Here is a 17,159-nt window from a genome sequence, read left to right on the forward strand (position 1 = left end):
GACAAAGATTATGGGGCGGCCGACAAAAGCAAAGCTCTTGCTCCTACGTATCCTCCAATGAGGAACTCAGACCTACGTAGTTCTGGGTAACTTGTGAGACTTGAAAAAGTCTCGGTGTTTTCTCCACTAAAATGCAAACATGCTTTAGCAAAGAGACAAATATTCCAACTGATTTAGAGCAGCATATGCTTTTTTGAGTGAAAAACAATGCGTCTACCGGGGAAGGAGAGTCTGCTGATGAAATCTCCCATAACCATAAATGAGATTTTGGATGTTAGCATTTCGTTTCTAAATGACCATTTAGAGGAAACACTGGGTTCGACAAAAATAGAAGAAATCCACTCAAAGTGTATCAATCTCGCACAGGTAAGTGTTTCATCCTAATTCCGAACCATAGATATGTCATGACTTGACTTTGCAAATTATTTCCTATCAAATCAAAAATTACATGTGTGATCATGGATCAATAGGACTTCCCTTGGGAATGGGTTCTTTTGGTGGTTTCTTCTTTCGGCTTTTGTGTGTTTTTGGCTTTTGATTTTTCTGGCTTTTTTCTTTTTCTGTTTTTTTGTTTAGTGCGGGGCGAGGAAAAAAGGTCCCTAGCGCACGGGATTTTGGTTGGTAATTAAAGGGAGAAGACCATTTTAGGTCGTGGTTTCCTTTCCTTCCTTTTTTGTTCATTTGGTGACAATTCTGTATTGTTCAGATATTGTCCGGTCCAAAGACCTCTCTGCACATTTCTTCTGTTTTCTTTCGATCCTTGATCAGGAGCTTTCTTTCCTTCTTTTCTTCTTTTTTTTTTCTTTCTCCCATTCTTTGATTGGGAATTTCCTTTCTTTTCTTTTTGCTTTCTCCCACTCTTTGATTGGGAATTTCCTTTCTTTTCTTTTTGCTTTCTCCCACTCTTTGATTGGGAATTTTCCTTCTCTTCCTTTTTGCTTCCGAGGGTAAGGATTATGGTGAGTCAGGATTTTGGCTCAAGGTTTGTAGAATGGCTAGACATGATACATGTCGGGGTTTGGTTTGGCTCAAGGATAAAAGGGATGCCTCACGTTATTTCCATGACACAAATGCAAAAATGATGATTTGGAAACTTTATGCAAAACTGGTCATGCATGCACCTATGCGGACACTCAAGTGTCAAATTTTTATGGTCATGTGATGCTAGGGCTCCGGATTCATTTCCTCTATTTTAATCAACCCAATGTTTCCAAAATATGTTCTTTTATCAATTTGTGCATTCATCCGGATCCATTTCGGGCGTCCGGGGAAATTTCACAGCATTCACCCTTCAGGTGCATACACATTTTTTCAAAAACTAGTTATGATCAGTGAATTTTTCCAAAGAAAAGTTGGAAGTCATCTCTTTTCAAAAGCATGTTGGTTTTTCAGCTTGACAACTTATTTTTTCTTTTTTCTCCTTCTTTTTTTTTTTATCATTATCATTTGTTTATTTCTTTTTCTTGTTTGTTTTTTTTTTCCCCTTTTTTTTTTTCATGAGGTATTTTGCTATATACATGCATATCCAAGGTATCTTGCTACCTAAACATACATATATATGTTTTGTAAGGTATGACTACCTTCCAAGCTTGCGCTTGTTTTAAATTCCCAGGATCATGAGCAACTAGGTGCGTCCTACTATAAAAAATGATCAAATAGCAGGCAGAAATTTAAAAGGTACTAGGTTGCCTCCTAGTAGCGCTTCTTTAACGTCTTGAGCTGGACGCATGATGGCTTGTAGGTCATGGACCTAGTACTTTGCTTACCTTTGGCTTTGGACTTGGTCGCCTGCTGGTCGGCCATGTGTCGTAGGCAACGCTCTAACCTTTTTGCGGATGAGCTGAGGTGAACTCTAGAGGTGATGGCGGTGCGTCTGTTGCCGCTGCCGGCCATCCCCAGGCTGCTGTGGTGTTTCGCCCTGCGCCTGCCTGGAGACGCAGTACTTCTTGATGAAAGCTCGATTAGTAGGGGGCCTGATGCCCTTGCTGGAGGTGACAGGTACTCCGTAGAACTGACAGAGACCCGTAATTAGAGCTTGACAACTCCAAGACCCTGTTGGACTTCTTCGGGTCCACTGGGTGTCTTGCAGGTGCGATCCCTGCAAACAATAGATGAAATCAGAAATCAGTTGAGCGATGTGCATACTTACCTATAATGACGTGACCTTGCCGGGGGGGTACGGGCACCCTGTAGGACTGATAGAGGCCCGTAACCAGAGCTGGAAACCCCAGGGCCCTGTTGGACTTTTCCGGGTCCACTGGGTGTCTTGTGGGTGCGATCCCTGCAAACAATAAATGGTATCAGAAATCAGTTGAACTATATGCATACTTACCTATGTCGGGACGACACAGACCAACCGATACTTTTGCAGGGGGAGATTGGCATTGCGGTCGTTGGGCAGAATGTTGCTAAGTAGCAATGTCCTCTATATCTGTGTAAGAGTGGTCATGTTGGTGCGCATGATCCACACTCGTCTCTTTACAGCGGCACGGGTGAAATCTTGCCACGGTATGCATAGTAGCTGTGTAATAGCCTCCCTCTCTGGTTGTGCTCGCACAGTTGGCCCTCCTCCAATATCAGGGGGTGGCCCAGGAACCGTTAAAAGGAAACTACTGGCCCCTTAACCAGAAGTGCAAGTCTCGGTTAAGCATTTAAGGGCAGAGGACCTTAAATTCTTTTAAGGTGTGGATGTCGAGCACACTGAAAATGAGGACACGTAGCCCTCTAAAGGTGAGGGCGTGCAGCCCTCTCAAGGCGAGGATGTGTAGTCCTTTGGAGGTGAGGGCGTGCAGCCCTCTGTTGGCGAGGATGTGTAGTCCTCTTCAAGGTGAGGGAATGCAGCCCTTTGTTGGCGAGGACGCGTAGTCCTCTCAAGGCGAGGACATGTAGTCCTCTGGAGGTGAGGGCGTGCAACCCTCTGATGGTGAGGACGTGTAGTCCTCTCAAGGCGAGGACGTGTAGTCCTCTCAACGGTGAGGGTAACTAGTACCCAAGGCAAGGGCGAGTAGCCCTCTCAAGGCGAGGACGTGTAGTCCTCTGGAGGTGAGGGCGTGCAGCCCTCTGATGGTGAGGACATGTAGTCCTCTCAAGGCGAGGACGTGTAGTCCTCTCAACGGTGAGGGTAACTAGTACCCAAGGTGAGGGCGTGTAGCCCTCTCAAGGCGAGGACCTGTAGTCCTCTGGAGGTAAGGGCGTGCAGCCCTCTGATGGTGAGGACATGTAGTCCTCTCAAGGCGAGGACGTGTAGTCCTCTCAACGGTGAGGGTAACTAGTACCCAAGGTGAGGGCGTGTAGCCCTCTCAAGGCGAGGACGTGTAGTCCTCTCAACAGTGAGGGTAACTAGTACCCAAGGTGAGGGTGTGTAGCCCTCTCAAGGCGAGGACATGTAGTCCTCTGGAGGTGAGGGCGGGCAGCCCTCTCAAGGCGAGGACATGAGGTCCTCTGATGGCGAGGACATGTAGTCCTCTCAAGTTGAGGACATGCAGTCCTCTGATGGCGAGGACATGTAGTCCTCTCAAGGTGATAGGTACAAGTACCCAAGGGTCCACCCTTATGAGAAAGCAAGAGATCGACTCATCGAGAGGGCCGATCATCCCAAATCCACAAGATTTGGACATTAGATGTAGGAAATCTATGCAGTTAACATGATTTTTAGGGATGCAGATGCATGCAACCTTTGTTGTGAAATTTGGTAAATGCGGACTTCATTTGAAACAATGCAATGTAATGGAAAGTTGTACAATGTTCATGACATTCTTTCCCTATTTTGTGATTTTGATTTAATTTTTTTGGAAAACACAGATTGACTGCCCTTTTGAAAAAGGTGATAATTCATGCAACCTCATCCTATCTTTTTGCAAATCTCTCCGGGAACTCCCTCAGAGTGTATGTTCTTTTTGATTTAGTCACTTGACCGTTTTGGAGTGACGGGAATGGAGTCGTTTGATAATTAATCAATCTATTGAAATTCCAGGGCTTGTCCCCCTTTTTTTTGTTAAAAACCTCGATGGGTGAGAACTTTTGATCGGCCCCTATGTTCACTTGAGGCTCATGAACGGTGCCCCTCATTGCCCCAGTGTAAGGCTTTGAGGTACCAATCGTTGTCTTTCGTCATGACCTTGTAGGAGGGAACCTATTGGGTGAGAACTTCTAATCTGCCCCTAGGTTCGCTTGAGGTTTTTGCATGGTGCCTTTCGTTGCCCCAGTGTAGGGCTTAGAGGTACCAAGTGTTGTCTTGTTTTCACGACCTCGTAGTGAGGAAGAATGAAAGAAGCAGTTGATTCTTGCAAAAAGAATTTTCCAAGGACGAGAAATAGTTGAAGGATCTTTCAGTTGATGGATTAAGTCAAATGACTTCTATGTAGAAGCAAGATGTTTTGATGTCTTGATGATGCTAAAGGATCAAGTGCTTCTAAGTTTTATTCAAGACAAGAATCCAAGAAAATCAAGATATATGATCAAGTTGATCTCTAGAATCTTAGGAAGAAGTTTCCAAATTGAAGAAGCAAAAGGTTTGACCAAGGAATTCTATCCTTTCAAATTGAGATTTGCTCTCTGGTAATCGATTACCAGCAGTTTGAAAATGTTTTAATTCAAATTTTTAAAACCTGTAATTGATTACATAAGTCTTGTAATTGATTACCAGAGGGGATTTTCAGAAAATAATTTCCAAGAGACATATCTATTCAAATGTTTTATGAATGGCCATTCAAATGTTTTAAAGAGAGTTTTCATTGCCCAAACAGTTTTATCCTCTCGAAAGATCAAGAGTTTTTCTGAACTGAAATGTCTTATCCTCTCAAAAAGATTCCTTGGTCAACCACTTGCATATTCAATAAGGAATTTTTGATTGATCTTCATTTTACAATCTACCTCTTTTACGAGAGACCTCTTCTTCTCTTCTTCTTATTTCTGAAAAGGGATTAAGAGACCGTGGGTCTCTTGTAGTAGAGGATTCCTGAACATAAGGGAATGGTTATCCCTGTGTGCATTGTTAATTCGAAAAGAGAGATTGATAGTTCAATTGGGGAATAGTCTTTGCATCTTAATTCAACCCCCCTTTTTCTTAAGGTAATTGAGGCCATTTGTCCAACATCCTATTCTTGATAACTCACTTCTCTCTAAAAAGACAAAATGAGGTCACATGAACGTCTATATTTTTACTTGAAAACACAGTCAATCAAATGCCTTTTTATTTTTTTATTTTGAAACTTATTCTTTATTTTGAAACTTATTTGTTTTGAACTTTGCTCGTTGTTTTCCGGCACCCCCACCAACGTGCAAGATGAGTAATCTCTGATTGAACGGTCTTGGAAGTCAACACTCAGGAGCGCAGGTTGCTTGAGCAAACAGACCAATGGCTTACACCCACATTCCGGTGAAAGTTGAATAAGCAAACATGCGTTTGTGAGAGGATGAGGGACAAAGATATCAACTTTATCCATTTCATTTAACATTGTAGTTGTGGTTTACAATAATGGCATAAACTTGGAAACCCTGATGAGTCATTAGGGACACCTAACAACAGCTTTCAAAATTGCCCCATGTGTGGCATCTCTTGTCAATGTTAGGATTCAACAAGCGATTCTCCTCAAATTTCAGCCAGCCCGTATCAATTAGACTTCACACTTTATGTTTCGGGGTCATACAATGCTCAATGGAATGCCCCGGGGCTCCTCCATGATAAGCACACGTTGCGTTCGAGTCGTATCCTTAGAAAAATGGAGGTTGAGGAACCTTGGTTGGGGTTATGGCTACCTTTGAATTATCGAGTGGATATGGGATCAAGTTTAGCATATGACAACGGAATTTGGGGTGAACCCTACGGGCTTTTTGCTGCAAAATTCCTTTTGTTGGTGTTTTTTTTGGTTTGTGCTAAAGGTGGTCTTCGTCATTGGAAGTGTGGTAGACAGACTTTGTGGTTGATTTAGGGATGGCCTTTGTGGATAACTGGGTGGTGGGTAAGGAGGAGGTTTGTTATTGGCTGAGTAAAGATATTGTTGGGTTGGTGGGAAACTTGGCCATACAGGAATGGCAGTCACAGCATGGGTTTCTCCCTCATCCTCACCCTCTTTATTTGCCCCAGTTTTCTCAGTCGTCCTAGTAGGATGATCAAATTTGCCTTTTTTCAGACCCACATCGATCCTTTCACTGGCGAAGACCAAATCTGCAAAGCTTTGAGGGTGCGCAGCCCACCATCTTTTCATAGTGGAGTACTGATAATGTGTCTACCATCACGATTATCGTCTCCCTTTCCATTATTGGGGGTACCACCTGGGCCGCCAGATCCCTCCACCTTTTGGGCGTGTTCTTTGAAAGATCCGTCCCCCTTTTTGCACATGTTCTGTAGTTGCATCCTATTCAGAACCATATCAAAATTGTACTGATACTGCCTAACAAAGGCAACCATTAGGTCCTTCCAAGAATGGACTCAGGAAGGTTCCAAGTTAGTGTACCAGGTAACAGCTACCCCAGTAAGACTTTCTTGGAAGGAATGTATCAGCAATTCCTCATCTTTTGCGTATTCCCCCATCTTCTGACAATACATCTTTAGATGGTTCTTGAGACAAGTAGTCCCCTTGTACTTGTCAAAGTCCAGCACCTTGAACTTGGGAATGACCATGTTTGGGTATTAGGAACAACTTTTCTAGGTTAGCAAAGGCATAATCTTCACCTCCTTCAATGGCCCTGAGCCTTTCCTTTAGATGATCCAACTTTCCCATTCCTGCCATAGTCATGAGGGTTTTTATCCGCTGTGGAATGCAAGAGGTGCAGTTGTGGGTGATACTGAGGGCCCTCCAAAGTGTTTTGCAGGGGTATACCACCAACTGCTTGCCCTTCAGCAGCATATCCGAGGCAAGGCTCGAAGTTGGCTAGATCGTGGTGGGGAATTTCATGTGTCTCCTCCATGGGTCGAGAGACATGTGCATGATCAGATTGAGGTTGTTGGCTCTTAATGAGTATGGGAGTGGAGTTATTGACATCCTCATTGGGAATGTACACCACATTGGGTGGTGTATAGTTTGGGAGGCAAACCATATGGCGGGAAGGCGTGCTTGTTTTGAATTTGCACATCATGGGGTCATCCGTACTTCCCAAATCTTTGCCTACCATATTTGAGGTTGGATGATTCATTTGCTTGAGGCCGGATGGGGACGTCGGGTTCACCTTAGCAACAACGCTGGTAGCGGCAATTGCAACCGCATTGGCTTCCATTATCTTCTTCACGCTCATCATGGCCTCCATCATTGTGGCCATTTTCTCTTTAATGGCCTCCATGTCGGCCTTCATCTTCTCTTGTATCTCCTCTACTTCACCCATTACTCTAGCTCTAGCACGAGTTTGGTAAGGGCGTCGTAAAGCGTGTCCCTTTCTTTTTTATAACAATGATTAAGTTCATTTTATTTTATTTTTCAAGGAAAGAATGCAACGAGCAATGCAACCAATGAAAAGCCTGGATGCATGCGAATGATGTACAGTTGAAGTATTGCGAATTTTTACGCAAGATATGGGGTTGAATCAATTTAGATTTTCAACATGGTCCATGACATCTTTGTCAAGGTGAAACTGGAAGTAACAAGGACATCAATAATCCTAAATATGTTTGGCAGTAGACGAAGCAGTGATGTGACTCGATTCATCTTTTGCCCCAATTTTGCAAGACGGTTACTTCCATATTTCAACTTGACTTGATGAACCTTTTTGTAAAAGCATGAGCTTGGTTCAACCCTATAATCCAAGGAATGGCAATTCTGATCGCCAATACTTCGACAACATCTCATAGGGATGAATGACTCGGGCATACTTTAAGCTTATGCACGGAAAATGTAATTATGAAATTGAGATGCCCGAAGAAACACCATTTCCTAGTTAACCATGCATTAGGTACAATTATTTTTTAAAGTGAAACGGGTTTATGATCCCAACATGGTTGGCTCGTGGTGCCTAACACATGAAACTAAGAATGTAGTGTGAAGTTTCACGCTTCCCCCTTTTTTGTTTTTGTTTTGTAGAGGAAAACGCAAGGATGAGCAAACATGAAAACAAATGGTATGCAATTTTGCAGATCAAAAAGTTTGTTGAACGCATATGCATGATGATGCCATGACTCATGCAAAATGTGAGGCTGGAATATGATAACGGACAAATGCAGGATATGTCCATTATGATGTTATGAAGAGATGCTTATGCGATGCATGATATGAATGCATTTTACGGACACGAGAGCCCGGAAAATTATCTCTTCTTACTTGTGCATTTGGGGGCGCAGTGCCCCATGTGTACAATTAAGAAGGTGATATGGACCTTCCGGCTTCCCGTGACAAAGGACGAGACCAACATACAATGCATGCTAGAGATAAAATGCGGGAGTGACTTGATTTGCATAAGCTTTTTGGAGTAGAAACATGGGACCAACTCATTTTATTTCAAAAAGGAAGTCGTATCTAGTCAAGGTCTGAGAGACCATACAAGTTTCCTAACGATTTCTAATTATGTGGGCCATTAAGTCTATCATATGCTGACAATAGCCGAGAAGCCCATGAATCTCTTCGGGGGCGGAGTAGGTGTCTGCCATCGCCTTGGCCTTGGCTAACAATCGGGGAAGTTCTTGACTCCCGTTCAAGGTAAGAGCAAACCGATCCATCCACATGGTTGCCTCTTGGTGTAAAGAGTCGATCACCCTTCCTCTAGCCTCTTTTTCCGCGTATACTTGGGCATATTCGTCCGCAATCCTATGCTCGTGGGCCGCGGCTAGACCTAACTCTTCTTGGTACTTGGCGATGATAGCTAGCATGTTGGTCTCCGTCTCGCATAAACGCTGAGACAAGCTTCTTTTGGACCTTGAACAGGCAATCAACTCCTCTTTCAGAACCATGCTATGTGCTCGCGACTGGTCCCTTTCTTCCCTTCGCAACTTGAGTTCATTATTGCTACCCCATAGAGCTCCGCGAAATTTGTTCCGGCCATACTCTTCCTTGCGAGCCCTCTTGGTCTCTTGTTCAAGGGCTCTTGCGGTAATTGCATTCTCTTCCCGTAACCCGGCAACTTGCATATTCAATAAGGAATTTTGATTGGTCTTCATTGTACAATCTATCTCTTTCAAGAGAGATTTCTTCTTCTCTTCTTCTTACTTCTGAAAAGGGATTAAGAGACCGAGAGTCTCTTGTTGTAGAGGATTCCTGAACACAAGGGAAGGGTTGTCCCTGTGTGGTTCAAACTTTGTAAAAGGAGTTTTACAAAGAGAGTGGAAAATCTCAAGTGGGTTGCTTGAGGACTAGACGTAGGCACGGGAAGTGGCCGAACCAGTATAAATCAAGTTTGCATTCCTCTCTTATTTTATTTATTGCTATTTGGCTTTAAAGAAGTTTATTTTGAATTTTCTTTTGTGTAATTCATGTTAAGGGTGCATTGTTAATTCAAAAAGAGAGAGTGAAAATTTAATCGGGGAATAGTCTTTGTATCTTAATTCAACCCCCCCTTCTTAAGATAACTAAGGCCATTTGTCCAACATCCTATTCATGATAAGTCACTTCTCTCTAAAAAGACAAACTTTCTGGAATGATAAAATGAGGTCACATGAACGTCTTGAAAACACAGTCAATCAAATGCTTTCCTTTCTTTTTCTTTTTTTTTGAAACTTATTTGTGTTGAACTTTACTCGTTGTTTTACGGCACCCCCACCAATGTGCAGGACGAGTAATCTCTGATTGAACGGTCTTGGAAGTCCAAACTCAAGAGCACAGGTCGCTTGAGCAAACAGACCAATGGCTTGCACCCATATTCTGGTGAAAGTTGAATAAGCAAAGATGCGTTTGTGAGAGGATGAGGGACAAAGATATCAACTTTATCCATTTCATTTAACATTGTAACTGTGGTTTACAATAATGGCATAAACTTGAAAATCCTGATGAGTCATTGGAGACATCTAACAACAACTTTCAAAATTGCCCCATGTGTGGTGTCGTTTGTCAATGTTAGGATTCATAAGCGATTCTCCTCAAATTTCAGCCAGCCCGCATCAATTTAGACTTTGCACCTTACGTTTCAGGGTCATACAATGCTCAATGGAATGCCCCGGGGCTCCTCCATGATAAACACACATTCTGTTCGAGTCGTACCCTCGGAAAAATGGAGGTTGAGGAAACCTAGCAGGGGTTAGGGCTACCATTGCAGTATCAAGTAGATATGGGAGCAAGTTTAGCATATGACACCGGAATTTGGGGTGAACCTACAGGCTTTTTCGCTGCAAAATTCATTTCTTGGTTGGTGTTTTGGTCTGTGCTAAAAGTGGTATTCGTCATTAGAAGTGAGGTAGACAGGCTTTGTGGTTGATTTAGGGATGGCCTTTGTGGATAACTGGGTGGTGGGTAAGGAGAGGGTTTGTTATTGGTTGAGTAATGACATTGTTGGGTTGGTGGGAAACTTGGCCGTATAGGAATGGTAGTCACAGCATGGGTTTCTCCCTCATCCTCACCTTCTTCATTTGCCCCAGTTTTCTCATTCGCCCAAGCAGGATGATTAAATTTGCCTCTTTTCAGACCCACTTCGATCCTTTCTCTGGCGAAGACCAAATCTGCAAAGCTTGAAGGAGCGTACCCCACCATTTTTCCTAGTAAAACACTGGTAATGTGTCCATTATTATTGTGATCACCTCCTTCTCCGTCATTGGAGGTGCCACTTGAGCTGCCAGGTCTCTTCACCTTTGGGTGTATTCTTTGAAAGATTTGTGCCCCTTTTTTTTTGCACACTTTCTGTAGTTGCATCCTATCCGGAGCCATATCAGAATTGCACTGATGCTGCCCAATGAATGCAACCATTAGGTCTTTCCAAGAATGGACTCGAGAAGGTTCCAAGTTAGCGTACCAGGTAATAGCTACCCTAGTAAGACTTTCTTGGAAGAAATGTATCAATAGTTCCTCATCTTTTGCGTATGCCCCATCTTCCGACAATACACCTTTAGATGGTTCTTAGGGCAAGTAGTCCCCTCGTACTTGCCAAAGTCCGGCACCTTGAACTTGGGAATGACCACGTTCGGGTACTAGGAACAACTCTTCTAGGTTAGCAAAGGCATAATCTTCGCCTCCTTCAATGTCCTTGAGCCTTTCCTCTATATGATCCAACTTTCCCTTTTCAGCCATAGTAGGAGGGGCTCTTCCCACCGCAAAATGCAAGGGTTGTGGTTGTGGGCGAAACTGAGGGCCCTCCAAAGTGTTTTCAAAGGGTATACCACCAACTGCTTGCCCTTCAGTGGCATATCCGAGCCAAGGCTCGAAGTCAGCTAGATTGTGGTGGGGAATTTCATGTGTCTCCCCCATGGTTTGAGAGATATGTGCCTGATCAGATTGAGGTTATTGGTTCTCAATGAGTATCTGAGTGGAGTTATTGAGATTTTCATTGAGAGTGTATGCCACATTGGGTGGTGTATAGTTGGGAGGCAAGCCATATGATGGGAAGGCGTGCTCGTTTTGAATTTGCACATCATGGGGCCGTCCGTACTTCCCAAATCTTTGCCTACCATATTTAAGGTTGGATGATTCATTTGGTTGAGGCCAGATGGGGGCATCGGGTTCACCTTAGCAACAGCGCTGGTAGCGGCAACTACAACCGTATCGACTTCCCTTATCTTTTTCATGCTTATTATGGCCTCCATCATTGTGGCCATTTGCTCTTTCATGGCCTCTATGTCGGCCTTCATCTGCTCTTGCACCTTCTCTACTTCACCCATTACTCTAGCTCTAGCACGGGTTTGGTAAGTCGCACTAACCTCCACTATCTCCTTTATGCTCATCATGACCATTGTGGCCATTTTCTCTTTCAAGGCCTCCGTGTCGGCCTTCATCTGCTCTTGCACCTTCTCTATTTCATCCATTACTCTAGCTCTAGCACAGGTTCAGTAAGGGCGCCGTAAAGCATGTTTTTTTCTTTTTGATAATAATGATTAAGTTCATTTTTATTTTATTTTATTTTATTTATTTCTTTTTTTATTTTTATTTTCTTTTTCAAGGAAAGAATGCAATGAGCAATGCAACAAATGAAAAGCATGGATGTATGCGAATGATACACAGATGAAGTATTGCGAATTTTTACGCAGGACATGGGGTTGAATCAATTTAGATTTTTCAACATGGTTCATGACATCTTGGTCAAGGTGAAACTGGAAGTAACAAGGACATCAACAATCCTAAATGTGTTTGGCAGTAAACGAAGCAGTGATGTAACTCGATTCATCTTTTGCCCCAACTTTTGCAAGATGGTTACTTCCATACTTCAACTTGACTTGATGAACTTTTTTCGAAAAAGCATGAGCTTGGTTCAACCCCATAACCTAGGGAATGACAATTTTGATCGCCAATACTTCAACAACATTACATAGGGATGAAAGACTCGGGAATACACATACTATGCATGGAGAATGTAATTATGAAATTGAGATGCCCGAAGAAACATCTTTTCTTAGTTAACGATGCATTAGGTACCATGTTCACTCATTTTGTTTTCAAGTGAAACGGGTTTATGATCCCAACATGGTTGGCTCATGGTACCGAATATATGCAACCAAGAATGCATCATGAATTTTCATGCTTCCTTTTTTGTTTTTGTTTTGTAGAGGAAAATGCAAGGATCACGCATGAGCAAACATGAAAACAAAAGGTATGCAGTTTGTAGAACAAAAAGTATGTTGAACGCATATGCATGATGATGCAATGACTCATGCAAAATGTGATGCTGGAATATGATAACAGACAAATGTAGGAACGATATGTTCATTATGATGCCACGAAGAGATGCTTATGCGATGCATGATATGCATGCGTGCTAGAGATAAAATGCGGGAGTGATTTGATTCGCACTGATCTTTGGAGTAAAATAAATGCGGGATACACTCATTTTATTCTGAAAGTTATAACTAGTCAAGATTTGAGCGACAATACAAACTTCCTAGCGGTTTCTAATCATATGGGCCATTAAGTCTATCATATGCTGACAATAGCTGAGAAGTCCGTGGATCTCCTCGGGAGCGGAGTAGGTGTCCGCCATTGCTTTGGCCTTGGCTAGCAATCGGGGAAGTTCTTGACTCCCGTTCAAGGTAAGAGCAAATCGGTCCATCCACATGGTTGCCTCTTGGTGTAACGAGTCGATCACCCTTCCTCTAGTCTCCTTTTCCGCGTACACTTGGGCATACTCGTCCGCCACCCTATGCTCGTGGGCCGTGGCTAGACTTAGTTCTTCTTGGTACTTGTTGATGATGGCTAACATGTTGGTCTCTGTCTCGCATAAACGCTAAGACAAACTTCTCTTGGACCTCGAGCAAGCCTTCAACTCATCCTGTCTACCCGCGATTGGTCCCTTTCCTCCCTTCGGAGTTTAAGCTCGTTATTACTACCCCACAGAGCCCCTCGGAACTTGTTCCGGCCGTGCTCTTCCCTACGAGCCCTCTTGGTCTCTTGTTCCAAAGCCTTGGTGGTAGCTACATTTACATCCCTCAGTTCGGCATTCTCCTTTCGGATCCTAAGAGGCACTGATTTGAACCTTTCTTTGACTGTTTGAGCTTGCTCGAGTTCTGTCCTAAGAGCCTGCACCTCTTCGTCTTCCTCCGGTGCCTCAACTTCCTCCCTTTTAGCGGTTCTCAAACTTGGGAGCCAATCCAAACCTTGCACATGGGCTTCCAACCACTCACGGTAGCCACCAATTGGCCCACTGCCTCTAAGCTCTTTGTCCTTCTTTTGTACCACCCCCCATGCCTTGCGGACCTTCTGAAGCGTCTCCATGTTGGTCTTATTGAAGCCTCATGAAATGACAGGCGCGAGCTCATCCTCTAGTGGTGCCCCTCTCATAGGGTAGCCAAGTTGTCTTATTGCAAGAACGGGATTGTAGCTGATGCAACCCCTCGTCCCCATCAAGGGAACATTTGGAAATCCTCCGCATGAAATAAGAACTCCGGTTCTTCCTTCCTTTTATCAAGGGAACCAGTTGACAGATGCTCCTTCTTTGCTTGCTAAGAGTTGGTCCCAATTTGCCCCTCCTTTCTCTGTGCATGAACAGTGACTTTCTAGCGGGCAAGCATGCCTCACCTCTTGGCGAAAAAGGTGTGAAACTAACACATCTTCGGTCGAAGGTGTCATATAGGTCGGCTAGCATAGCGACAACTGGTCTTTCCTTGTGGTTATGGTAGGTGAGAAAAACATCGATCGCTGCCAGGTCCACCAACCCATCCACATTCGGAAAGAGGACTCCTCCGAAAATCAACAGTGCGAGAATATCTATGAACGGGGCCCACTCGCCTTTACCTGCCAAGATTCTTGCTTTTGCCTCCAAATATTTTCTCGGTATTCCAACCACCCCATTTTTGACTTACTTCCCGTGGTCTAATTCCTGCGCCGAGATTTGGACTATCTTGGAAATTCTAGCTAATGAGGGATAGAACCTTGTGAATAGGTATGGTTTCCTCCCCCCTAGAGGACACCCTAGGATCTCTTCAAATTCTTCTACCATGGGTGATAGCTAGAAGTTCCCAAAGGTGAAGCACCTCATCGGCTGATCATAATACTGGGCAAGGGAGGCAATGGCCTATGTAGAGACTTCTACCATGGCTAAGTCCCAGATTTTACCGTAATCTTTGCGAAAAGCTTGCCGCTGGAGCTGACCCATTAACTGCCCTAATTCTTTTAGACTGGTGATCCCTTGGCTCTTGACCTTGACTTGATAGAATCTCTTTTTAAGCGAAGGCATTTGACTTGATCCCATGTTTTACTAAAGTGAACAAAAATTGGTGCGAATCAAAACCCCAACATCTATCATGGGTGGAATGGATGAACGCACGAGGAAATGCATATGACACGAATGCAATTTATGAACACGGGAGCTCGGGAAATTGTCTCCTTCTTAGATACAACATCTTGGGGTAGCAAAGTGCCCGACGTATGTATTAAAGAAGGTGACACGGACCGTCCGTTGGTTTTCCAATGTGTGTGATGCATATGCGAAAGGCACAACGCGGGAATGTACAGTATGACAATATTCACAAAATATAAGCAAAAGGGTACGTGACACTTATGCATGGCAGTGTGAAAAATGGCACGCAGCGTGTCCGCTCTGTGCCCCTATTCAAAGGACCTATATGGAAGGGAGCTAACAAGGCTTTTAGTGATAATTCCCAAGGCGGTCATATCTCTCTTGAAGGTCTCTAGAGGTATCATCCCCTTCGAAGAACATATTGCAGCAGTAGGGACTACTAGCAACAATACATTTTCGAAGAGGAAAACTCTAGATGAGGGTTCACTATAATGAATCAAGTCGGAGACCTAGCATGATCACAGATTCACCTCCACTCCTTATGTTCCCATGAACCCGGGTATAGGGCCCTTTTTCAACTCACAGTGTGTGCAAATAGTGTTGGTGTTTGTATGCATTAAATGAATAAATATTTACCTCATGCATATATTTAAAATGTACTAAAAGCAACAAAGAGTTCATATACACAAGAACATAAAACAAATAAAGGGAAACCAACAAAGGAGAAAGTCATGATAAAACATTGCACAAGATTAAATGGCCTAACTCTCGAAGAAAATTCCCCAGTGGAGTCGCCAACTGTCGCAACCTACCCTTCGGCGGGAGGGCGACGTGTGACTCACGGGTGCGTGTTCCAAGAAAGGAATACGCGCGGAGTCGCCACCAACGTTTATTTGAGGAAAACGTCGGAAAAACCGGAAAAGACGTGATCTACGAACTTTAAGTGAAAGGTTCGGGAGTTGTATTTACGCGCGGGGAAGGTATTAGCACCCCTCGCGTCCGTCACAAGAGACGACAGCCTTTAATTAAATGTGCAAATATGACTTCAATTTTTATGTTCCCTTTTACTTATTTATTTCTTTTTTGTACTTTTTATACTTTTTATCTTTTTGCGGTCGACAAGGGGGTTTCCCTTGCTCCTACGTATTCCTTAATTGCGATAAGGAAATCAGACCTACGTAGTTCTTTGTGAACAAAATGTTTGTATAAGTTGTTTTTATCCTTTTTTGCAAGACATGTTTTTGTTGAGTGAAAGGTTATTTAAGGCGTCGGACCATTAAACAAAGTTTCGATTCGTTTGAAAAAGAGAGAAGACATTAAGGCATTGGACCGTTTAATGTTCTCTTTGTTTTTGAAAGAGGTAATAAAGCTACATGTTGATTTTAGCCTTTTTGAAATTTACACTTAATTGATAAAAGCGGAAAATACCATTTCAAGGCTTTGGACCTTTGAAAATGGCCTTTTTTAGGCAACGTCAAAAGTTTGGTTTATGAATTGATTTTAGCCTTAGTTTCACTTTGGTTATTAATCGATTCAATTAAGAAAGAGAAATCCCAAAGGAAAATGTCCGATTGGTTCTTTTTGATTTATTTTACCAAAAGATATTTTTGATTATTATATTATTATTTTACCATTTTTTTGGTTTCCAACGTAGTTACGGCATGACCGAACGGTCGGATTTCATTTTAACAGAAACTAACGGATATTACAATTCAAATGATCGGTGGAAATTTATTTTATTTTTTGATTAGATGAGAAAATGACTTAAGCAAATGACTAAAGCACGTCAAAAGGGGGTACGGAAAGTAAATAAAATGAAAATAAAAAGCACGTAAAAACAAATGGGGACCACCACGGGTACATAGAATGAATTGAAAAACTCGATTTGGAAACTTACCCGTTGAAGACCGAAGAACGATGACGAACGAACGAAGAACGTCGAAGAACGGCTGAAGATCTTCGCGAAAAACCCATGGAAACGTTACGGAATCCTTACGGAAGCGTCTCGGCTCGGATTTTCTTCACGGAACCAATTTTTTTCACTAATTTCAAGTGATTCTTGAATTACTAGGAGGGCTGAACGAAATTATTCTTCATTTCTCCCCCTATTTATAGGAAAATGGGGGAGATCCTTGCACAGGCGAGCAAGGTGACTTCCTCCAAAAGCAACCGCCTTCTGGAGGGCCAAAGTGGGCCTGGTTGCTATTTGCACCCTAAATACACCCCCTGCCTTTTTTTGGTGAATCTTTTTCTTAAAGTTACGGAAACTTACGAATTTCGTAACGATACCTGTTTTCTTTCCGTAATGTTACGGAACCTTGCGGATTACATAATCATCCCCTTTTTGACTTACGGAATGTTACGGA

This window comes from Glycine max, chromosome 20 (genome assembly GCF_000004515.6).
Source record: "Glycine max cultivar Williams 82 chromosome 20, Glycine_max_v4.0, whole genome shotgun sequence".
Classification (NCBI taxonomy): domain Eukaryota; kingdom Viridiplantae; phylum Streptophyta; class Magnoliopsida; order Fabales; family Fabaceae; genus Glycine; species Glycine max.